This window comes from Pelodiscus sinensis, chromosome 15, assembly GCF_052426305.1.
Source record: "Pelodiscus sinensis isolate ZL-2025 chromosome 15, ASM5242630v1, whole genome shotgun sequence".
Classification (NCBI taxonomy): Eukaryota; Metazoa; Chordata; order Testudines; family Trionychidae; genus Pelodiscus; species Pelodiscus sinensis.
In genome coordinates, this window is record NC_143066.1 from 14,039,920 (window position 1) to 14,066,265 (window position 26,346).

Genomic DNA, 26,346 nt, shown 5'->3' on the forward strand with positions numbered 1-26,346 from the left:
TTGCAGTGTAGACATAGCCTGAGGGTTACAGGAGTTGGAGCTAAGAAGTCCTCCAGCTTGACAGTATTTTGACATTATTTTGAAACAACTGACTTCTATTTAGATGCGGACTAAGTTATTTCAAAATAACGCTAGTTATTTCAAAATAATGTTGCTTTGTAGATGTACCCTAACAGGCAACCTACTGCCATCTTAGGGTATGTCTACACTACCACCCTAGTTCAAACTAGGGTGGTAGTGTAGACATACCCTCAGACCCAAGAACATCTGAATAACCATTTATTAAAATATGTATTAATCTTTTATTATCCCTTTCACATTATAAATGAAATCTTAAATTAAACTGTGTTCCAACTGTAACAATCAGAGAGTGGGTGTTTTGTGTATGTGTATGTGTGTAAGAATTTAGCAATGATATAGATAAGATGATGATATCTGACAGTTAAACAACCTGACTAGATCTTTGCTTTCCTGTTTTTCTCTTTTTAGAAGCTTCTTTCAGCAATTTAGTAGCTTGTTCAATAGTAAATTTGACCTACACACACTCCTTGTCCCTTCAATCTCTTTTCTTTAGACTTTAGTGTTTGCCTTATACTTTCCCTGGTCAATAGAGTTATTTGACACTGTTCTGTTTCATTCTCTGATTTCTTTCATATGCTTTGTTTTCACAAAGTTTTTTCACTTTTGGCTCTACAATTTCCCTTGTGACAGTATGTGGTAATAATTATAGATACCAAATATTTCATGCTCCAATAAACTTTGCCTGCATTTTGATTTTCGTCCATTTTCCATCTTTCCTAAATAGTGTTTCTCTTCTTTTGTCTTGAGGTAGGAGGAAAGAGGGAAATGAACTAAGATAGCCAATTCTTTGCTTTTGTGTGGTATTGATTTCTTTGTATCTTTTGGAGGCTCATTAGTTTTACTAACTGCTATCTTTTGTAAGACATTATTTGATAAGGGACTTAAGTGGTATTTGGGGATGACATAATGGGGGCAGTGGCAGTAGATGGTGAGACAAAGCTAGCAGCAGTAAGTGATACATTAACAGCTTTTGCAGAAAATAAAATTAGTCTCTGTGTGGGGTTGCAATACAAAAGTCCATGTTATAAATGACTATACCTATCTGTGCAATAGGTATATCTGTGCTAATATGTTATAGTGTAAAATCTGGTCAGGAAGATAGACATGATGGTGGGGAAAAGTACATAAAAACTGCCACAATAGGTCAGACCAATGTCCTAGCTAGTCCAGTTCCCTGTCTTCTTAAAGTTCAGAATTCTTTGTAGGAAATTAAGGCTATGTCTATACTGCAGAGTTTTTCCAGGATACTGGAGGTATCCCGGAAAAACTGCCACATCCAGGGAATGCATTTGCTCTTCTGAAATTTTTTATGGAAGAGCAGACATGCTTTTTTGTCATCCCAGTAAATCTCATTTTATGAGGAAAAAGGGATGTTCCAAAAAAGGTTTTTTTTCCAACATTTGGCCCAGTGTTCACAGGCCAAATTTCGGAAAAGCCTCTTCAGGAAAAAGCGAACCGCAATTTGTGTTCATTTTTCCACTTCTCTTATCAGAACAACAGTGCAGTGTAGACATAGTCTAACAGAACAGGCTAATTTCAAGTTGTTCAGTTCCAGTTACTGGCAGTTGGAGGTTCACAGAAGCAAGAGCATAAAATCATAGAACCATAGAGCTGGAAGAGACCTCAGGAGGTCATCAAGTCCAGCCCCCTGCTCTAGGCAGGACCAATCCCAACTAAATCAACCCGGCCAGGGCTTTGTCAAGCCAACACTTAAAAAATCTCTGGGGATGGAGACTCCACTACTTCCCTAGGTAACCCATTCCAGTGCTTCACCACTCTCCTAGTGAAATAGTTTTTCCTAATATCCAACATGGACCTCTCCCACCATTGTGGGAGATCATTGTTCCTTGTTTTGCCATCTGTCACTACTGAGAACAGCCTTTCTCCAGCCTCTTTGGAACCTCCCTTCAGGAAGTTGAAGGCTGCTATCAAATCCCCCCCTCACTCTTCTCTTCTGCAGACTGAATAAGTTCAAATCCATCAGCCTCTCTTTGTACGTCATGTGCTCCAGCCCCCTAATCATTTTGGTTGCCCTCTGCTGGATCCTCTCCAATGCATCCACATCCTTTTTGTAGTGGGGGGGCCCAGAACTGGACTCAATACTCCAGGTGTGTCCTCATCAGAGCTGAATAAAGGGGAATAGTCACATCTCTGGATATGCTGGCAATGCTCCTCTTAATGCAACCTAATATACCATTAGCCTTTTTGGCTACAAGGGCACACTGTTGACTCATATCCAGCTTCTCATACACTGTAATCCTCAGGTCCTTTTCTGCAGAACTACTACTTAGCAGGTTGATCCCCAGCCTGTAACAATGCTTGGGATTCTTTCATCTCAAGTTCAGGACTCTGCACTTGTTCTTGTCAAACCTCATCAGATTTCTTGTGGCCCAATCCTCCAATTTATCTAAGTCACTCTGGACCCTATCTCTGCCCTCTAGTGTATCTACCTCTCTCCCTAGTTTAGTGTCATCTGCAAACTTGCTGAGGGTAATATAATCCATCCCCTTATCCAGGTCATTAATAAAGATATTGAACAAAACCGGTCCTAGAACTGAACCTTGGGGCACTCCACTAGAAACCGACCGCCATCCTGACATTGAGCCATTGATCACTATCCGTTGGGCCCGACCCTCTAGCCAGCTTTCTATCCATCTGTGACGGGGCAGCCAGCCTCGCCACGCTGCCCCGCACTGTCAGGAGTGGCAGGGGAACCACGGAGAGCCCGGGGGGCTGCTTCGATCCCGGCAGGCGCGGCCATAGCGGTGGGGCCGCGGCCCGGGCCAGCGCGCCTGGATGATGTGCCCCGTGACGTCACCGCGGGAGCCAGCAGAGGACGCGGAATGTCAGCCCTTTCAAAAGGGCCGAGAGAGACAGGTGGAGAGGGGGAACGCGGAGAAGCCGAAAACTCCTGCTGCCGCTCGGAGAAGGCAACGGGCGGTGAGTCTCTCCCCTCGGTGGGGAGTAAACTAGTTCAGACCGGGGATAAGAGGCCCAGGGCAGTGCCGTGGACCCCGTGAATGGAGGGTTAAGGGGTCTTGACCCCCTCCATTGGCAAGGGAGAGCCTCTCCTGTCTTAGGGCCCTGGGCCGGGACTCGGAGAGAGGGAGGGCCCGAGTCCCCTCCCCGGTCTCCCCGCACGACCCGCCTTGCGGCCAATCCCATTGGCTACGACAAAAGGCCAGGCCAGGGGTCCCTAGATACGAGGGAACAGTATCGCCTCCTCCTGGACTCGGGTGGGGGTGAGAGACTAATCAGTTACACCATCTTACTGTCCATTTATCCAATCCACATTCCCTGAACTTGCTGGCAAGAATACTATGGGAGACCGTATCAAAAGCCTTGCTGAAGTCAAGGTATATCACATCCACATCCAAGGTATATCACACCCATATCCCCCACAGATTCCCACCCCCCTTTGTTGAGGGATCCCCTTTTCCAGGACTCCCCACCCGCAGGGACTGCAGCCCAAACTGGTTGCCTACTGACTGGTAGCTATCTGGGGTGGCAAACTTCTAGATGGAGATTGCGACCACTTCTCCAGAGGGATGGTGGGCCACAGGTGGGTGTCTAATCTCCACAGGGTGGGGCAAGCCAGACGCATAGCTCCAAAAAGGTGGCCTTCCACATTAAAAAGTTTTGGAGCCACTTGCTGGTTGTCCCACTGCTTCGTGACAAGCTGATCCCACCAGTCCAAACTGGTGTTGAGCCTCCAGAAATGCCTCTCCACGGTCAATTGCAGTTGCCAGAGTGCACCTCCTGTACCCAGGGAGAGGGGCCCCAGAATGAGCTCGAGGTTGAGCTGGGTCAGGACCAGGAAAGTAGCCAGTACAAAGTGCTGCAAAAACTGCAGCATGGCCATGTGGGGCCATTACATGCCCAGGGGCAGCTCCGGCTCCATGGCACAAAGAACAAAGCTGTGGCTTTCAACAAAGAACAAGGCAACCACAGAAGATACTGTGAGAGCTCTGCTGTCCCTCAAAGAGTTAGCAAGCAAACAGCAGGAGCACAGAAACGGCTGTCCGGGGCGGTCACTTTAAGTGCGTGTCTCTGCAAGGCTCCAGTACCAGCACCCGGAAGCAACTAGTGACCTAAAGCCCTGCCTGAAGTGGTTCCTGGTGACCTTTTATGTGAGATAGTGTCCAATGAGGCTGGATGCTCTCTTTTGAAAAAGCACTTAGCTTTTTCTATGCGCTTTTGTGTATGGACGCTCTCTTTCAGAAGACAATTTCTCGGAAGATCTTGTCCAAAAATGCTTCTTCCAAAAGAAGCCTGCAATCTGGACGTAGCCTGAAAAAAAAAATTAAACACAAAATGAGAAAGTTGTTAGAAATATAATCATGCATATCCAGACACAGACACACATTTCTGTGTCTGAAAGAAATGATTGCAAATTAGATTAGACTTCTTGGCACAAAGTATTGATGTCCTAGCAAGTGATGCAATATTTTAGCAATTGGGTCCATAGGTAAAAGTTACTAATGGGAAGAGCACTAATTTATATCTTACAATGAGTTACCATGGTAACATCAGACTTCCCAAAGGATCCTTAAATAAAAATCAAGTTAGGCTTGCTGGAAAACAAAATGTGTGAGAAAACGGTTTCCTAAAATTGTTAATCAGATTAAAAGGGAAGCTATTTTTAAGGGAGAATGTCTTTAACTATTGAGAAGTTAGACTCTCTGGAAGCAGTGATCATGAGATGGTTGATTTCAGGATACTGAGCAAAGGAAGAAAGGAGAGTACAGGCAGTCCCCGACTTACGTGGATCCGACTTACGTCGGATCCCTAGATACGAACGGGTGAGGCAACTCTCGCACATGCGCAGCAGCATTCCCGGGGCTCGCTCACCTGGGTCCTAGGATCCTCCTCCTCCTCGGGCCGGCTCCGACTGGGGTCCCGCAGAGCTGCCGGGCAGAGGAAAAGTGCCTCCCCACGCCCGCTGCCCCCCCCCGCCCCCCTGCCAGCAACAGGCTGCCCCCTCCCCTGAGCAACAGGCTGCCGAACAGACAAAAGCAGCCTCTCTGCCCCTCCTCCCCTCTATACATGCCGGGCTCCCGGAGCGCAGCAGCGTCCCTGGGGCTCGCTCACCTGGGTCCTAGAATCCATCTCCTCCTCCTCTTCGGCCGGCTCCAACTGGCCTCTGCCTGCAGCAGCTGGCCACAGGGACAGGGATCCCGCAGAGCTGCCGGGCAGAGGAAAAGTGCCTCCCCACGCCCGCTGCCTCTCCCCCCCCCCCCAGGCCTCGCATCCTGCACGCCTCCCCCCTGCCAGCAACAGGCTGCCCCCTCCCCTGAGCAACAGGCTGCCGAACAGCAGACAAAAGCAGCCTCTCCGCCCCTCCTCTCCCTATACATGCTGGGCTCCCTGGGCAAACAAAGACTCCACCAAAACAAACAAAGTGCTGGCCTCATTGTGTTAGCAAAAAAAGGACCCTCCTCCTAGAACCCTGGGTGGTGTGTGGAAATAAAGCTATTAGCTCAAAGCCTGGTGCAGAGCTGTTTGATATTTGATGAGTTACTCCTTTAGTCCTGAGTTTGTCACAGGGACAGAAATAGATGTGAAATCTTCTGAACAGGGGAACAGACAGCAAAACAAACATTAGAGGGGAGTTAACCTTTCCCTATGCTATCCAAAACTAAAAAAAATGTTTGGCTAGAGTTTCCCCTACAATATGTACCAGTTCCGACTTACATACAAATTCAACTTAAGAACAAACCTACAGTCCCTATCTTGTACGTAACCCGGGGACTGCCTGTAGTAAAATACACACCCTGGACTTCAGAAAAGTGGACTTTGACTCCTTCAGAGAACTGATGGGCAGGATTCTCTGGGGCCCCCACTATAGAAAGGATTTGGACACATTGGATAAGGTCCAGAGGAGGGAGACCAAAATTATTAGGGGGCTGGAGCACATGACCCGTGAGGAGATACTGAGGGATTTGAGTTTATTTAGTCTTCAGAAGAGTAAAGCTGCAGCTATAGAGGAAACTGCTTGTGGCACAACACAGGCCCTGCCAGCCCTGTACAGAACACATATGTGCAGTAATGGCTGGCCCCAGCACTTCCACTTAGCCCCCCCAGGGTTGCTAGTGAGCCAGCAGCCAGCTCCCAAGCCCTGGGCCAGGGGCAGAAGAAGAAGGCCCTTTCCTGGTCTGGTGCAGAAGTTCTGGATCTCATTGAGGTATGGGGAGAGGAGGCTAACCTCCAGGATCTCTGAACCAGGAGCAGGGAATGATCATGTGCATTGCTAGATGGATGCTAGTTTTGGCCAGAAGGCCACATGCGTACCCCAGAACAGGTATGCATGAAAAAAACTCAGGCGGGACAACACAAAGTCCAGGGAATTAACTTCCTACTTAGGGATGGCACACCCGTCATGCTGCTGCTTTGAGCAGCTGCACTTCATCCTGGGAGGGGTGTCAGTCCCTTCTCCCTGCTGTTATTTACTGTAGCTTGGAATGGCCCATTGTGAGCTTCCCAGAGGGCAGGGCTGTGGACCAGGATGAGAAAGAGGAAAAGGTGGAAGAGGAAGAGGATGCTAGCCAGGACATGATGTCCGGCAGCATGAAGTCAGTACTCTTTGCAGGATGTCTCCCAGGGTTTGTACAAAGCCGAGGAAGGCCCATCAGGTGAGTTCCATTACTTTCCCTAGACACACAAAGGGGAAGGCGATGGCTGGCAGGTGGTGGGTGGTGAGGGACTGCACACTCATCACTCGGCCTTCATGGCTTGAGGCTTGCACAGCAGCCCGTACACATGGGTGCACATGGAGCGCCAGTCCAGAGCAGACAGCTGCATGAGGCTCCCACACAGGAACCTTTTGCTTCTTCTCACAAAGTTTCTGGTGAGGCCTGCCTTATTTTCAACTCTGTGGTGAGACACCTTCCCACCACAAGCCACACCTAAGGAGGCTGGAGTCATGGAACCGCATGGCAATGCCACACATGGCACACAGTCATGCCTGCACTCTTAGGCTAGCATCCGCTCCTGGGCAAGTGCAGAGAGGTGGAGGATGCCAAGCCCCTGCATGGGAACCTGCTGGGGGGAGGAAGTGGTGGGAACTCCAGTAGCACCCTCCCCAGCAAGCAGTGTCACACCTCCCCCAACAACACCCTTCCCCCCATCTTCTAGTAGGCAGGGATAGAAGTCCTCTCTCTGTGGGATGCCACCATTTCCAGACCCATTGTGTGCATGGCATAGAGGGAAGGCGACCCACCCTGTCATCCTCTTCCCATCTGCAGGCTCCTGGCCTAGTTGGCACCTTCCCATTCCTGCTTTTCCCCTGGGTGTGTGGTACTAAGGCTCCCCTGGGATGTACATCCATGCCCCTACAGGACAGTGCCCGCTGCCTAGGCCACAGATGGCCTCTCTCAAAGCACATTGCCATCATGTGAATCAAGACCTTTCGGTGTTGGCTCACACATTAGGGCTAGGTTCAGGCACCATGTCTTCTGGGGTGACTGCCCTTCTTTGTGTTCTTCACAGCTGGACCAGTTGTGAGTGCAATATGTCCATCACCTCCCATGCTATCCTCCTGATCCCACAAGAACCACCAATGCAGAAAACCTCATGAGGACCTGGAGTGGGAACACATTGCCTGCCTGCAAGCTCTGAACCGGTGTCCTGAGTGGGAGGAGTGGAGGGGGGACACAGACTTTGAGGAGTACCATGTGACAGGGAGCTTTGCCTTACCATTTGTCAGGAGTTGTCCCAGAAGACCCGGAGCATGTGCATGGCATACACCACCGCTGTTGACCTCTTGGTTGCTGCCATTGAGCAGTACAACAGTCACTCCCTGCGTCCATTCCCTCCTCCCAGGTCCCCGCAGCACCTGCTCCTGCCCCTGCCCCTTCCCCTGCTCCTGCTCCTGCTCCTGCTCCTGCTCCTGCCCCCACTCCTGCTTTTATCCCTCCTCCTCCAGCTTCACCTTCTAGCTCCCCAGTGGCCCCGCACATGAGGCAGTCAGACTACCTGAGACAGGAGACATTCCTCACCCCATCCCTGAGCCCCTCCTCCTGATCCTCCTCCTTCCTCCTATCTCCTCCCACCTTCCAGGTTCTTTCCTCAGTCCCCCCAGTTATATTGACCTCAAATAAATATCACAGAGAGATTATTGTTTCAAATCAAGAAGTCTGGTTTATTTTATCTGCAGGGGAGAGAAGGGGAAGGAAGGGAAAATAGGAAGGAAGGGTAGGGGAAGGGGGAGGTGGGGGAGGAAAGGCACACAGGAGAAATGCAGGGGCCCCTTGTGGAGAGACACAGGGAAAAGTCTCACAGTTGGCCTTGGATGAAACTCTTCCTCAAGGCCTCCAGGATGAGCACAGCAGTTTGATGTGCTTGTCGAATGGCACTTGTGTCTGGCTGCTCAAAGCCTGGCCAGCCATTCAGCCTCTGCTCCCTACCCTGGTAGGAAAGTCTCTCCTTGCTCTCAGTGAGATTGTGGAGCACACAGCAGGGCACCACCACTAAGGAGATGTTGTACTTGCTAAGCTCCATGGCTGTGTCTTCATTGGTGCAGTATCAATGGAGTTCGTTGCAGTCATGTTCCCTGGACCACTTTCCTGGGAAGCTGCTCTATCCAGACCTTTCTCTAGGGCTTTGCTTTCTAGGTCTCCCTGGAACCTGTCCAGGATTCTGCAAGGTGTTGCTATCAGCTACCAACTAGTCTTCAGCCTCTGGACCTGGTCTGAAGTCCAGAGTCTGAAGTCCAGCTCTCACTTGGAGCTGTCCAAAGTGCTGTTGCCCTCCCAACCAGCTATTTGGTCTGCCTAGGTCAGGGCTACTCAACATGTGGCCCATGGGCCACATGCAGTCCACGGCCCATTTGTTTGTGGCCTGCAATGTGGTTTGGGTTTACGTGGGGCTCAACACATGGCTTGTGGGTGGGATCCTTTGAACATGGCCTCCTCTGGGAATACGCTCCACAATGGCGAGTCAATATAATGGTCTTCTGTTGATATGTGTTTTAGTAGTTAAATGCCTGGACTGTCATTGCTCATTAAAAGTGCTGTCATATGGGTGGAAGTCGGTTAAATATTGCATTTTATTAATATCAGCAGAACTGACTTAAATGGGGCCTGTGTGCGGTGTAGTCTTGCCTTAAGCTTTGTATTCATGCCCATCAGTGTGAAAGAAGTTATTTGCATATATTTGCATATATATTTGCATGTATATGCAACCACACTTAAATTGTGTCCCTCGGCATACACTGTGAGTATCATTGTAGCCCCTGGGGCTTCCAAAGTTGAATAGCCCTGGCCTAGATCAAGCTCCAGTAAGGAACTGCCAGGCCCTGGACCAGAAGATTCTTTAGTATACACTTGCTGGGCCCTGTTTGTCTCCTGGAAAAGCAGCCATTCTAGTCTACTTGGAGGACCTCTTTTCTGCTCTTTTCCCTGGGGCAGAGTGCAGCAAGTCCTCCAGCCTCCAGCAGGAGGTGTCGAGCCTAGGCCACCTGGTCACAGTGACTATTCACTTTGTAGGAGACATCATCTTTGGATTTTACTAGAGTAAATGTCTATATAAAGTTTTTCTGTCTTTGATCAGTCTATTACTGTTTCCATTCAGCAGGTTGTGAGGGAGCTGCTTTGAAGTTATTAGTTATTTTGCTTTACCTACATTGTAGAATACTTTCTTTTTTTTGCCCAGTATTTTCTTCATGAGAGAGATGGCTGAAACACACCAGCATTCTGTTGTGAGAGTAAAAACAAATTAATTTTGTAAACTCAAAAGAAAATGCTAATATAAATCATTTTTGAAAGGCTGTAATGAACAGAATATTTGCTGCTACCTGCATATTATATCAGGGTAGTAGCAGCATCTTGTCAATAAAACTGCTCTTTTGATTAGCTGCTTTACTCTGCATAATTTGCCTTCGTCTTTCTGGTTGAGCGGTTGTGTCAGTCATGTCTGGGTTTTGCCCCCGAATAAATTCCTAAGTAGGTTGTAATAGTAATAATGACCATAGCTCAGAATTTCCTGAGGGATATTTTACAAACTAGGGCTAAGGGTCTAAGATAAAACCGGTTCATCTTGTCATTATCTCTTTTAATGCGCTGGACATCAGTTGTCGTTGCTACTTAATTATAGCCCTGAGTGAAACTTAATTCAGTAGCCCAACACAAAGTTATTTTGCAAGATGTCAGTCAAAATTTATCTGCATAATAAATACAATAATATATGTTTTTTTTTACCCATGTGGCACAAAGGATAAGGTGTCTGACTTTGGCTCAGGAGATTGAGGGTTCAAGTCCCTTCACAGTTCCTACAGTCAGATGATTGTTAAGAAATAACACATGGATATTTGACAAATCACTAATAATTATGCATTTTTAATTCCTGTACTTTTTAGTGAGGTCCAATAATTCTATAAAACATACAAACATATAAAGGAAACTTGCTCCAAGGGCAAGTCTAAATAGACAAGGAAGACAAAGGATGAGAGTGGAAAGAAAGACAGGAATGGCTTGTCTAATGCGATATATCTGTGGCAGATTTCCAAATAAAACTGAAATCACATATTTCTTAGCTCAGCACCTGATTCAGTGGACTATACTCCCAGTCTCCACAATTCTACTGAAAAACACAATAATTAGCTGAAAGAAAATTGTCAGGATGGAAGAGTTAGCAGTTCTTTTATTTTATTACTATTTTATTTTTGTTGAAAATATAGTTAGACGTGACATTTATTTATAAACTATTATGGTCTTTCTTTAGTCTCTGAGTTTAGTTGTATTGCTATATCATGCATGGTTACATTTTATATTTAATCTCCGTGCTAGAGATTTTTGTATTTCAAAAGAAACTAAGTTTGATAAGAAGTTTGATAATAATACATAATAACCTACTATATATTTGAGAAAATTTGTCTGTCTGTCTGTTTTGTCTGTCTGTCTGTTTGTTCAAGACCCCTCCTAAATAGAAAGAACTAGGACACCAAATTTGGTATACAGCTTTCTCTTATCACAAGTTAAAGCAAGGTCAGGGTTTGCATGTGCCAAGAAAATGGGACGTGTTTAGAGTAGGATTTCTTGTCAGAAAACCAAACAGAAAAGAGGCAGAATCACCAAGTAGATGAAAGGGGCAGAGTGCCCCAGTCCTGAGCCTCCCACTCCCCAGTTGCTCTATGGGGAGGATGACAGGGAGAAACTAAAGCTCCCCCCTCCAATTTGTATGGGCAAACATAAAACCGTACAGCAAAGAGACAGAATTACCAGGCAGCTGAAAGGGGCTGGCTGGAAGCTCACCCGGTCCCATATGGGAATGCTCTAGCACCCTTTAGGTAGGACACCCCCAGGCACCCTTTAGGAAGGGGAGGGCTAAAACCTGCCTCTCTCAATTCATAGGAGAACATTGCTGGCTGTTCCCCTTCATCAAGAAGTGAGAGGAAAGTGCAGTGTTTGCTGCATTCCTCATTCTAGCTAGAGAGCACAGGGGGTAGATGAACTTGGTCCTGCCCCAGCTGAGAAACATGCACCTCTCCCCTAGCTGTGCCTGCTGGAGCTGCAGGGGCCATGGAAAGGTGCTTCTCACTTGGCTCCAAGCTGCTGTGGTGGGAGAGGGCTGGGAGGATAGTCCTCTCTTCCCAGGGAAGACTGCATACTGAACCCCTTATCTCCAGCCCCACCCCATATACATTTTCATTTTATTTTCCAACAAACAAAAATTGAGTTAAGTGAGGCCCCTATTCCTATAACTTGATATAAAGAGACATACGAGCTAGACAGTCAGCTAGATTCTGAAATCCCTGATCTACTTGTTTCTGGTTTCTTTTGTGTGATTAGCCATACTCTGAGAATGTCTACTGGATCAGGCCTAGCAGGCATGATGTGGGGTGGGGAACACACCTAGGCTATGTCTACACTACAGAGTTTATTTAGAAAAATGGCCTCAAGTGTGTTTTTGCACAAAAAATTGAAAGAACAGGGGTTTTTCCAGCATAGGTATTCCTCATTCTACAAGGAAGAATGCCTTTTAGTGAAAGAGTTGCAGCTAGCAAGGGATGTTAAGGGTAACAAGAAAGGTTTCTACAAGCATATTAGCAGTTAGAGGACGTCAAGGGTGATTCTCCACTCTGGTACGATGAATGCAGAAGTGGGGGCCCACAAAAGTACCCCAAAACCATATCTTTTCAGCCTTTGGTATAAAACTTTCCCCCAAAATCTTAAAAACCTAGCTTTTGAGGATAAAAATCCACTGTCACCATCAAGTGCTTTTGAACTCACAAACAGGGGTGGACACGTGAAACCAACCTCAGGGCACCCCAGGCTCCTTTTCCCAAAGAGCATGAAAAAGAAAAGAGAAAATCCCAGTTGCAGTCTGTGGTAGCTGCCCCCTAGTCAGAGGCTTGCAGATATCCACAGGTAGATTTTCCAGGAAACAGAAATGAACCAATACCAGGTTAATAAAAAAATAAATAACTTTTATTACCAAAACAATACCACCATTGCAAGCATAATTAAGGTGACTGGATGGTAAGAGTCACAAACTAATAAACTCAGGGGGGATTCCCATGGGCTCAGGACTTAGTTACAGACGGGGAAAAAAAACCCATTTCTAACAGCACAGATCTTAGATCCAAATTCCCAAACCAGAAAACAATAAAGCCTGATGGGTTTATCTAGACTTTGTCCTACTTATAAATGGTGAAGAGTCTTTTCTTGGAGAGAGACTTAGCCTTGCAGATAGGAATTTCAAACTGGGACAAAGGAATTTTTGGTTTTCCCTACTTTGTCTCTGAGCCCGTTTGAAATTCTTATCTGCATTTCTATTGGCTGACTGCTGCCTGGCTAGATACAGTTAACCTCTTAGCCCCCAGGCTAGCACCCTGGGTTATGACAGAGGGTGATCAAAGAGGATGTGGGGCCCTTATTGGATGAGGGAGGTAACCTAGTGACAGATTATGTGAGAAAAGCTGAAGTACTCAATGCTTTCTTTGCCTCTGTCTTCACAGACAAGGTCAGCTCCCAGACTACTTCATGGCTGTGTCTACACTGGCAGTTGCTTGCTCAAGAACATCTTGTGCAAGGGTTCTTGTGCAAGAACTCTTGCGCAGGAACACATCCACACTGCCATGTGCGAGATGTGCTTTTGCGCAAGAGCATCCATGGCAGTGTGGACGCTCTCTTGCGCAAGAAATCCCTGCCACAAGGCCACACTGCCCTCTTGTGCAAGATAGCTTACACCTGTTAGAAAAGAGCGTAGCTCTTGCGCACGAAGCCCTCTCTTACCACGCCATACTGTAAATCTTCTTGCGGAAGAGTGGGTGGGCAGTGTGGACGTTCTGCGAAAGATTGACTGTTCTTGTGCAATAAACCACCAGTATAGACATAGCCCACTAGTATGGGAAGGAGGTGGGCAGCCATCGGTGGAGAAAGAACAGGTTAAAAACTATTTAGAAAAGCTAGACACACACAAAACCATGGGTTCAGATTTGATGCATCCGAGAGTACTGAGGGAGTTGGCAAATGTCACTGCAGAGCCTTTAGCCCTTATCTTTGAAAACTCCTGGAGATCAGGAGTGATCCCAGATGATTGAAAAAAGGTCAATGCCCATCTTAAAAAAGGGAAGAAGGACAATCCAGGGAACTACAGACCAGTCAGCCTTAACTCAGATCTAGTAAAAATCATGGAGGGGATCCTCAAGGAATCCATTTGGAAGCACTTGGAAGAGGGGAAAGTGATCAGGAATAGTCAGCAAGGATTCACCAAAGGCAAGTCATTTCTGACCAATCTGATTAGCTTCTATAATAAGGTAGCTGGCTCTATGGACATGGGGAAGTAAGTGAATGTGATATACCTTGACTTTAGCAAAACTTTTGATACATTCTCCCACAATATTCTTGCCAGTAAGTTAAGGAATATAGATTGGAAAAACTGTTGGTCCCAACAGGTAGTGATCAAGGGCTCGATGTCTGGTTGGCAGTCATTTTCAAGGAGAGTGCCCCAAAGATCAGTTCTAGTGCTGGTTTTATTCAACATCTTAATTAATGACCTGGATGAGGGGATGGAATGTACCCTCAGCAAATTTGCAGACACTAAGCTAGGGTGAGCAGTAGATACCCTGGAGGGTTGGGATAGGGTCCACAGTGACCTAGACTGATTAGAGGACTGGGCCAAAAGAAATCTGATGAGGTTCAACAAGGACAAGTGCAGAGTCCTGAACTTGGGATGAAAGAATCCCAAGCATTGTTACAGGCTGGGGATCAACCAGGTAAGTAGTAGTTCTGCTGAAAATGACCGGAGGATTACAGTGGATGAGAAGCTAGATATAAGTCAACAGTTTGCCCTTGTAGCCAAGAAAGCTATTAGGGTGCATTGGGAGGAGCATGTCCAGCAGATCTAAAGAAGTGATTATTCCCCTTTATTCTTATCTGGTGAGGCCAAATCTGGAGTACTGTGTCCAAATTGCCAACTACAAAAAGGATGTGGATGCCTTGAAGAGATCCAGAGGAAGGCAATCAAAATGATTAGGGGGCTGGAGCACTTGACCTGCAAGGAGAGGCTGAGGTATTTGGGCTTATTTAGTCTGCAGAAAAGAAGAGTGACGGGGGATTTGATAGCAGCCTTCAACTTCCTGAAGGGAGGTTCCAAAGAGGATGGAGAGAGGCTATTCTCAGTAGTGATGGATGGAAGAATAAGGAGAAATGGTCTCAAGTTACAATGGGGGAGGTCTCGGTTGGATATAAGGAAAAACTATTTCACTAGAAGGGCAGTGAAGCACTGGAATGGGTTACCTCGGGAGGTGGTGGATTCTCCATCCCTACAGATTTTTAAGTCTCATCTTGACAAAGCCCTGGCTGGGATGATTTAGTTGGGATTGGTCTTGCTTTGGGAAGGAGGCTGGACTTGATGACCTCCTGATACTCTAAGGAATTCTTATTTGTACATTAAATTATCTTATTTCATATCAGCACTTTGGATTCTAAATTTCTAATTTGCGTTATTCCTATAAACATTTTAATTTTTTGAAAATCAAGGATTCTGTTTTAGATACAATAAACTCATTCTCCGCATAACCCTGTAGTTTTTTGCTCTCTGTTTGACTTCATTGGTTCCAGTAATTAATGTATTTATTTACTAAGTTGTAATCAAACCATCTGTTCCTTTAATACAGTGTTTTCTTAAACATCTTCCTGACTGAACCTATGGTTGTAATGCAAAGGAAAGAAATCAAGTGCATATTCAGCAAAGAGTAACTTGGAGGAGGGGTTTGGGATGAAGGACATTAGCTGGAGATTCTAACAAAAATGCTTTTTTATTATATATATGTAATGCAGTTGGTGACTGTGAAAGGGTGAAAGCAACAGTGGGAAGGAACAGCAGGGAGGTAGCACATGGAATAGGGGGTAATAAATGGCTGCCAGACACATTAACAAACAAAGGATTATGTTATTTATTTTGAATTGTAGATACTTAAAGACAGGGTGAATTTAAGAATCCAGGACTGAGGCAGATGGGATGGAGGAGGGGAAACAGCTTCCAGAAACATTGGGAGATGACATGTTTATGTCACAAAATACAGGACTATGTAGCACTTTAAAGACTAACAAGATGGTTTATTAGATGATGAGCTTTTGTGGGCCAGACCCACTTCCTCAGATCAAATAGTGGAAGAAAATAGTCCCAACCATATATACCAAAGGATACAATTAAGAAAATGAACACATATGAAAAGGACAAATCAAATTTCAGAACAGAAGGTGGATGCGGGGGGGAGGAGAGAAGGTAATTGTCTGTGAGCTAATGGTATTAGAGGTGATAATTGGGGAAGCTATCTTTGTGATGGGTAAGATAGCTAGAGTCTTTGTTGAGACCCCCGCGTAGAGTGTCGAATTTTAGCATGAATGACAGTTCAGAGGATTCCCTTTCAAGTGCAGATTTAAAAGGCTTCTGAAGCAGGATGCAGGTAATTAAGTCGTTGAGACTGCCCTTTCTGGTTGAAATGGCAAGAAACTGTTTTCTCTTTGTGATCCTGTCTGATATCTGTTTTGTGAGCATTGATCCTTTGGCAAAGTGTCTGAGATGTTTGTCCAATGTACATAGCAGACGGACACTTTCGGCACATGATAGCATAAATTATATTTCTGGATGTGCAGGAATATGTGTTCTTGATCTTATAACTCACTTGGTTAGGTCCAATAATGGTATCAGCAGAGTGAATATGTAGACAAAGCTGGCAACGGGGTTTGCTGCAAGGGAAGGTACCAGGGTTGGTATTAGTGTGGTATGTCCTGTGGTTGTTGGTAAGAATCATCTTGAGGTTAGGTGGTTGTCTATTGGGGTATGTCTACACTACCACCCTAGTTCAAACTAGGGTGGTAATCTAGTCAACCGGAGTTGCAAATGAAGCCCGGGATTTGAATTACCCGGGCTTCATTTGCATGTTGCCGGGTGCCACCATTTTTAAATGTCCGCTAGTTCAGACTCTGTGCCCCGCTGTGCTACCGTTACTCCTCGTGGAACTACTGTTACTCCTCGTTGCTCCTCTGTGGGGCACGGAGTCCAAACTAGCGGACATTTAAAAATGGCGGCGCCCGGCAACATGCAAATGAAACCCGGGAAATTCAAATCCCGGGCTTCATTTGCAACTCCGGTTGACTACATTACCACCTTAGTTCGAACTAGGGTGGTAGTGTAGACATACCCTAGGAGACTATGGGTCTGTCTCCCAGAGCCTCTTGGAGTTTAGTATCCTTTTCCAGTGTAGACTGTAGTTTATTGATAATGTGTTGGACAGGTTTAAATTGGGGGCTGTAGGTGATGACAAGTGGTGTTCTATTGTTGGTTTTCTTGGGTCTGTCGTGAAGTAGATGGTTTCTAGGTATTCGTCTGGCTCTTTCAATTTGCTTTTTTATTTCTCCGAGTGGGTAGTTGAGGTTTATAAATGCTTGTTAGAGATCCTGAAGTTTCTGGTCTCTGTCAGTGGGATTAAAGCAGATGTGGTTGTATCGAAGGGTTTGGCTATAGATGATGGATCGTAAGGTGTGTGCTGGATGGGAGCCGGAAGCATGTAGGTAACTGTATGAGTCAGTGGGTTTTCTGTAGAGGGTGGTGTCATCCTGTCCCCCCCCTCCGCATCCCCCTTTCTGTTCTGAAATTTGATTTGACCTTTTCATATGTGTTCATTTTTTTAAATTGTATCCTTTGGTATATATGGTTAGGACTATTTTCTTCCACTATTTGATCTGAGGAAGTGGGTCTGGCCCACGAAAGCTCATCATCTAATAAACCATCTTGTTAGTCTTTAAAGTGCTACATAGTCCTGTATTTTGTTTCAGCTACACCAGACTAACACGGCTACATTTCTATCATGTTTTTGTCAGATACATATGAAAAGTTATATGCCAGTATGGATGAGAAAAACAGATATTTACAGTTGTGATAAATCTGTGAAGCAATATTCTATTTGGCAAAATGGAATCTCAATCTTGGTTGTGTCTTAGGGTATGTCTACACTACCCTGCTAGTTTGAACTAGCAGGGTAATGTAGGCATACTGCACTTGCAAATGAAACCTGGGATTTGAATTTCCCGGGCTTCATTTGCATAAACTGGGCGCCGCCATTTTTAAATCCCTGCTCGTTCGAACCCCGTGCCACGTGGCTACACGCCGCACGAACTAGGAAGTTCGGACTAGGAAGCCTAGTTCGAACTACCTAGTTCGTGCCGCATGTAGCCGCGCGGCACGGGGTTCGAACGAGCAGGGATTTAAAAATGGCGGTGCCCAGTTTATGCAAATGAAGCCTGGGAACTTCAAATCCCGGGCTTCATTTGCAAGTGCGGTATGCCTACATTACCCTCCTAGTTCGAACTAGGAGGGTAGTGTAGACATACCCTTAACGATTTGAATGTAAGAATAGGAACCTCAGAATAGTTTGATACATTTTTGAAGGATAAATCTTTTTTACTTTTAAAATTATCTACAAAACATTTCATATATTAAAACAACAGATGGAGTGACAATGAAAATCAAGCAGAATTCATGAATTACAGTTTTTGATTGTGTTTGGCATATCTGGAGTGTGGTTCAAACAACTCCTCATTTGTCAATTTCTTATAGGTTGCAAATGCTTAAACTCTGAGACAAATGGAAAAAAGGAAAAATCTGTGTCAGCTGATCCGTCTAAATGTTGATATAATCAAGATAAAGATTGCTATAAAGGACAGGGCTGACATAGGCTTGGGCCATGAATAACATACAGACACTTGGGAAATAAGTTGGCCTTAGGGTATGTCTACACTGCAAGCTTATTTTGAAATAGAGCGTCTATACTTCAGGGAAGCCTCAAAATTAGTCTGAGGTGGGCTATCTTGATTTAGAGCCCCAGAAGGCACTGGGGAGGAATAACTTTAGAATGGCCCTCGTGTGGAACTATTTCAACATAGCAGCATTGGAGTGCCACACACCCCCTTTTTCCAAAAGAGCTTCTCAGAAGAGGCGTTATTCCTCATGGAATGAGGTCTACCAATGTTGGAAAAAGCCCTCCACTATTTTAATTTTCTTTTGAAATAATGCAATTGCTGTGTGGACACTAGTATTGTTTTTCTGGAATAACAGACATTATTCTGTAAAAACGGTGCAGTGTACATAAGAACATAAGAACAACCATATTGGGTGAGACCAACAATACATCTAGCCCAGTATCTTGTCTCCTGACAGTGGCCAAAACCAGATGCCCCAGAGGGAGGGAACACAGCAGGTAATCCTCATGTGATCCCTCCCCTGTCACCCATTTCCAGACAAACAGAGGCTAGGGAAACCATTCATGCTCATCCTGGCTAATAGCTATTGATGGACCTAACATCCATGAATCTATCTAGCTCTTTTTTTAACCCTGTTAAAGTCCTAGCCTTCACCATATCATCTGGCAAAGAGTTTCAGAGGTCCAAGTCTTTTTAATCTCTCTTCATATGGGACCCATTACAAACCCCTGATCATTTTTGTTGCCCTTTTCTGAACCTTTTCCAAAGCCAATATATCATTTTTAAGATGAAGTGACCACATCTGTATGCAGTGTTCATGGTTTTATATAGAGGCAATAAGATATTTTCTGTCATATTTTCTATCCCTTTTTAAATGTTTCCTAACATTCTATCTTCTTTTTTGACTGCTGCTGCACACTGAGTGGATATTTTCAGGGAACTATACACAATGACTCCAAGATCTCTCTCTGGAGTAGTTGTAGTCAAATTAGTCCTCATCGTATTATATATATAGTTGGGGTTATTTTTCCAGTGTGCTTTACTTTACATTTATCAACATTAAATTTCATTTACCGTTTTGTTGCCCAATCACTTAGTTTGGTGAGATCTTTTTGAAGCTCTTTACAGTCTGTGTTGGTCTTAACTATCTTGAACAATTTGGTATCATCTGCAAATTTTGCCACCTCACTGTCTATCCTTTTCTCTAGATCATGTAGAATAGGGATTGGTCCCAGGACAGACTCTTAGGCTATGTCTAGACTGCAGGCTTCTTTCGAAAGAGCGCGTCTAGACTACAATGCGCGGATCGAAAGATCGATCCGCTTTTTCGAAAAAGAGCGTCCAGACTGCTGGACGCTCTTTCGAAATTGAAAGCCACCCAGAACTGCTTCTGCCAGGGCATGGGGGCAGCATTTCCTTCCAGGTGCTGCCTGCTTCCCCTTTGCAGAGACGCGTGGTTAAAGGGACGCCCCTGAACACCCGTTGCTCTGCTCCTGCAGCTGCCTTTGCTGTCCCTCGAGGAAGTAAGCAAGGCATTGCAGTGCTGGTTTGGAGTGCTCAGCTTCCTGGGACACCCCAGCAGCTTTTTTCTTTGGAGGTTTTTCTGCTTTCAGACCCTTTTTTTTTGGCATGGAGCCAGAGCTGCCCCTGGGCAGGCGATGGCCCCACACCACCATACTGCAGCTGTTGCTGCATCTTCATGACACTGTCATGAGGCTACTTCCCGAGCTGCTCCCAGACCAGAGGTACGAGGGGCTCCTCCGTCAAGCAGCCGCACTGCCCTTGCCTCCAAACTTTTTCGTGGACAGGCGTGTTTGGAGGTTTGACACCAGCTCTGACTGGTGGGACCGGCTCGTGATGGAGATCTGGGATGACCAAGATTGGCTACGGAACTTCCGCATGAGAAAGACCACTTTCCAGGAGCTGTGTACCTGGCTCGCCCCTGCTCTGCAATGGCAAGACACCCACCTGCGGCCCGCCATCCCCCTGGAAAAGAAGGTCGCCATTGCCCTCTGGAAGCTGGCAACCCCCGACAGCTACCGCTCCGTGGGACACCAATTTGGCGTGGGGAGATCTACTGTCGGGGCCGTCTTGATGGAGGTAAGTCATTGTCTGGGGACAGTCACAGTTTGGGGTGGGGGGAAGGGAGACTGTCAGGAAGGGCAAAGGGGAGTGTGAGTGGGAGGGAGCTCCTCCACTCACCCTGAATTGTGGGGGGGGGGCGTTCTGAGGAGGGGATTCCCGGGGTGTTTGAGAGGGAAGGTGGGCGGTGGGTTCTCCTCCTAAGAGATAAGGCACCCCTTCTAACATTTTGTTGTCTGTCTCGTTCTGCAGGTGGTGAGGGCCATCAATTCGGAGCTGCTCAACAGGCTCATCTGTCTACCAGATCTGGACAGCGTCATGGCCGGCTTTGCTGCCCTCGGCTTCCCGAATTGGGGAGGAGCGCTCGATGGGACACACATTGCAATCCGTGCACCGCCCCATCGAGCAGCCCAATTCATCAACAGAAAGGGCTACTTTTCTATGGTCCTCCAGGCCCTGGTCGACCATCGTGGCCAGTTTTCGGACATTTGTGTTGGGTGGTCAGGGCGGGCACACGATGCCTGCATCTTCAGAAACTCGTACCTCTACCGGAGGCTTCAGGCAGGAACATTTTTCCCCCATCGCCAGTTTGCGGTTGGGGATGTGCACATGCCGGTGTGCATAGTGGCTGATGCCACCTATCCCCTGATGCCGTGGCTGATGAAGCCCTACACCGGCCACCTGGATGTGAGCAAGGAGCAGTTTAATGCTCGCCTTAACCGGGCTCGCAACCAGGTGGAATGTGCGTTTGGCCGTTTAAAAGGCAGATTCCGGTGCTTGCTCACACGCCTCGACATGGGGGAGAGCAACATCCCCGAGGTGGTGGCCACGTGTTGCGTCCTCCATAACCTCGTGGAGAGGAAAGGGGATGCCTTCCTACCAGGGTGGGGTAGAGCTGCTGATGGCCAGGAGAGGCTCTTTGCCCAGCCCCGGACAGCTGCCATCCGCCAGGCTCACCGGTCTGCTGTTGGCATCCAGGAGGCCCTCCGGGAGCAATTCTCCAGTGGAGGCCACTGAGACTGAGTGTACTGAGGGGCTTCTGCCTGGGGACTGGGCCCTGGCCCAATAGAAGCTTCCCTCCACAACCCATCTCCTGACCCTGTTTGGACACATCAGTTACACCAGGGTGTGTTTCAAAATAAAATTATCTGTTTACTTTTTGTACATATTATCAAACAATAGTATAAATGTTGCAAACATAACAAAAAAATTTTTCATTTTTGTTGTTGACAAAACTATTTACAATAAAGAAACATTTTGTTGAACCCTTTGTTTAACTGGGGTGATGGGGGTGCTTGAAACCTGGAGGGGGGAAGGGGACTGGAAACTTGGAGGGGGGAAGGGGACTGGAAACCTGGAGGGGGGAAGGGGATCAGGTTGCACGGGGCTTGCCAGATTTCCCTCTCCTGCCTGGGCCTCGTGTTTGGGGTGCTCCACGGCTGCGGGATCGAGTGGTGCACCTGTCGGTTGGCTGGCTGGGGTGCTCTTGGGACGTGGAAGCCTGGGGGAGAGGAGGTCCAGGGGGAGAGAGGGGCTGGGGAACTGTGGGGGCTGGGGGAGAGGGAGGTCCAAGGGGGGAAAGGGATGCTGTTGTGGAAGGGGGGTTTGGTGGGGTGGGGTCATGGGGTGCTGGAGGAGCAGGACCAGGCACAGGAGCAGGCAAGCCGCTGACCTCCCTCAGAGTGGCGCACAGGACCGTGCGCTGCAGGACCAGCTCATCCATGAGCCGGTCACGCCAGCGATCCTCTGCCTCCGCCCTCTCTCTGAGGATGGAGTTCAGCTCCTGCACGGCCTCAACGTGCTGCCTCAGGATGTGCGCATAGACACGCCTGTGTCTGCGGCTCCCATGTCCCCGAGATGGAGATGGAGGTGGGGCTGGGGTGCTGCGGCCCTCTTCCACGGCTGGTCCGGCTGTGGAGGAAAAGAAGAAGACACAATCAGTCCTACAAACTGGACTCTGTAGCACTTAAAATACTAACAGGATGGTTTATTAGGGGATGAGCTTTCCTGGGCCAGACCCACTTCCTCAGATCAGAGTAACACGGCTACATTTCTATCACAATCAGTCATGTGTGCAACAGCTGTCCAAAAGGGCATGCCCTCTCCCTGAGACAGGGGAATCAGACATTCTGAAGGTCACACTGTGTGTGTGTGACCTGGGCATCAGCCTGAGCATGACAGGTTTCCCTTGTGCATCACCCACTGTGCACCCACCTACCTCCCCCCCCCCCGGGTGTGACACAACCTCACTGTACTCACCTGCTGCTTCCTCTCCTGCGCCAGATGATGTCTGGGAGGCCTCTGAGGTCTGGGTGACTGGCTCCATGGTGAGGGTCACCGTCTCCTCGCTGTCCTCCTCCTCTGGGACCATGTCCCCGTCTCCAGAGTGCTCTAGCTCCTGCTCTGGAGCGTCTACCACGGGGTCTGCCAATCCAGACTGTACGAACCGCCGTGGTGTGCGTGCTTCTCCACTGCCACCCAGGATCTGGTCCAGCTCGGGGTAGTAGGGGCAGTAGTGGGGGGCTGCCCCAGAACGGGAGCTCTCCTCCCTGGCCTTAACGTACCCCTGGCGCAGCTCTTTGACCTTGGAGCGCACCTGGTCCTGGGTGCGGGGGTAGTGGCCCTTCTGGGCCAGGGCTTCAGCCATGCGGCCATAAATGTCAGCATTTCGCCGCCGGCTTTTGAGGGCCTGTAAGGCCTCCTCCTCTGCCCACAGCTCCAACAGGCTCTTTATCTCTGCACCAGACCAGGATGGTGCCCGGCGCTTGGAGCCCTTGGCTGGGTCCCCAGAAGGCTCGGTGGAAGGGCCAGGACGGTCTTGGGGCTGGGACATGCTGCAGCAAAGTAGCCGTGTGCTCTGGCTCCTTGTCTGCAACAAGTGGCTGTGAGGGTGCCTGTCCCTTTAAGGAATGGCTGCAGCCAGGAACCACAGACGTGCAACCCATGGCCCAGATTGTCCACCAGGGCTTCTTCCTGGAGGCCAATTCTTTCGAAAGAAAGGGCTCCCCCCGTCCACACTCACGTTCTTTCGACGGATCTCCCTCGAAAAAGGCGTTCTTCCTCGTAAAATTAGGTGTACAGCTGTCGAAAGAAAAGCCGCGTTCTTTCGATTTAATTTCGAAAGAACGCAGCTTGAGTCTGGACGCAGGGGAAGTTCTTTCGAAAAAAGGCTACTTTTTTCGAAAGAACCCCTGAGTCTGGACACGGCCTTAGGGGACCCCACTAGTTACCTCTCTTCATTCAGAAAACTTATCATTTGTTTTCTGTCTTTAACCAGTTATCAATCCATGAAAGAACCTTCCTTCTTATCCCATGACAAGTTACTTTACTTAAGAGCCTTTGGTGAGGGACCTTGTCACAGGCTTTCTGGAAATCTAAATCTACTATGTCCACTGGATCCCCCTTGTCCACATGTTTGTTGATCCCCCCTCAAAGAACTCTAGCATATTAGTAAGACATGATTTCCCTTTACAGAAACCATGTTGACTTTCCCCCAACTAATTATGTTCATCAATGTGTCTGACAACTTTATTCTTTACTATAGTTTTAACTAATTTACCCATTCTGATGTTAGACTTACCAGTCTGTAATTGCCAGGATCACCTCTAGAGCCCTTTTTAAATATTGGTGTCATATTAGCTATTTTCCAGTCATTAGGTATGGAAGCTGATTTGAAGCTGATTTATAAACCACAGTTAATAGTTCTGCAATTTCCCATTTGAGTTCTTTCAGAACTCTTGGGTGAATGCCATCTTGTTCTGGTGACTTGTTACTGTTAAGTTTATCAATTTGTTCCAAAACCTCCTCTAATGACACGTCAATCTGGGACAATTCCTTAGATTTGTCACCTAAAAAGAAAGGCTCAGGTTTGGGAATCTCCCCAATATTCTTAGTCATGAAGACTGAAGCAAAGAATTCATTTAGCTTCTCCTCAATGACTTTGTCATCTTTGAGTGCTTCTTTAGCATCTTTATCATCCAAGAGCCCCACTGGTTGTTTAGCCAGCTTCCTGCTTCTGATGTACTTAAAAAAACATTTTGCTATCACTTTTTGTGTTTTTGGCTAGCATTTCTTCAAACTCCTTTTTGGCTGTTTATTGAAGTGTAGATGTACCCTTAGTCTATTTATAAACACTTTGCAGGGATTAATGTATTGGAAAGAATAAGAAAAGAGTCAGGATGAGAGAGTTGTGTTTTTCTGCTGAAGCTTACCTGTGCAAATACATTTGTTTAAATTAAGTTATTTTATTGGTTAAAGTGTGCATGTTACTTACAGAGGTTATGGGGTAGTTATTGCATTGTCAGAGCTTTCAATATAATCTTTAGTTTTCAAATACTTCTCTTTTCTGCTGTTTTCTTTGGCGCCGACTCTTCTATTTTGTGGCTTTATGTAAACAATTCTTTAAAAAATACAAAGAAACTCCCTTCATGAAGACTACATCTTTCTTCTCTGTATTTTAAAACATTAAAAAATTACCAAAAAGTCAAAAATCTCTAAAGGAACCCATACCAACTTTAGGGTAAGTCTAGACTACATGGCTCCATTGATGGAGCCATGTAGATGAGTTTACTAGACATAGGAAAACAAAGTGGTGATTTAAATAATCACCACTTCATTTACATCAAAATGGCTGCCAGCTGTTTGGTGGCACGGTGGGGCAGTTTGGATGTACCACGGTCGACAAGCTAAGTCTTTGTCGACTGCTCCGGTAAACCTCATTTCACGAGACATACCGGAGCGGTCGACAAAGCCTTCCCTTGTCAACCATGATGTGTCCAGACTGCCCCGCTGTGCCACCAAACAGCTGATCGGCACAGCACAGTGGCCATTTTGATGTAAATGAAGCATCAATTATTTAAATCGCCGCTTCATTTTCCTATGTCTAGTAAACTCATCTAGCCATACCCTTAGTGAATAGAGGAAGGAGGAAACAAATAAACAGAACTTAAGTAAATGAGAAATCACTTTGAAGCACTCATATTTAATAATTGGTAAGACTGTAGCAGAGTCACATAAAGCAGCAAAGCAAAATAGAATTGTGATATGTTTACTAACTCTCTTATGGAAGAGAGGGTAGAGGTACAGCAAACCAGTGAAATGAGACAATCTGGGTTGAATTACAGTAATATATGTTTAATCCGTCTTTCCTCATGGAGTTCAACTGTTAATCTGTTACAGGATAAGAAAGCAATTCCATTTCTTGAATTCTTTTATTATGATTAATTACATGTCTCCAGTTGCTGTTTGCTTTGCTACCATATATATGGGCTATAGTATTATCTTATCAGTATTTATTTGATTAATTTTAGCATGTCAAGACATTTTACTAGAACTATAGTAATTAACATTTTGTGTGCTGTATTCCTGAAATAACTTTTTGCATCAATTTTCTAACATTTGACCAGAAGGCTTTTCAACTTGGGACAATTCCTTCTAACTTTACTAATCTTGTAAAGCAAAGCTATCATTTTGCCCTCTCTGATTTGACATTCTATAAGTAAATTCTATTTTATCCGACCTAATTTTTAAGTGCTTACTTGTATACCCCAAACTAAAAAGCACAGTAAGAGAACTAAAAAAATGCCACCATGGCTTAACAACTAGGTAAAAGAAGCAGTGAGAGATAAAAAGACATCTTTTAAAAAGTGGAAGTCAAATCCTAGTGAGGAAAATAGAAAGGAGCATAAACTTTGTCAAATTAAGTATAAAATTATAATAAGAAAGCATAGAGCATCTTATCCACTTATGGTGGAATCATTTTTAGATTTAACTTTTCAACAGACAGTGTAATTTATTCTTTTCAGTCCCCACAATTAACCATAGTCATGACTTCATTTGGCAAGAGCAGCAGAACTCTTTCTTAGAAAATACTTTCCCTATAAACTGCATGAATTGACTATGTCCCCACCCCCATACATTTAAACAAGCAAATCTCTTAAGACAGCAAAGTGTCTAAACCATGCATTATTAATACTAT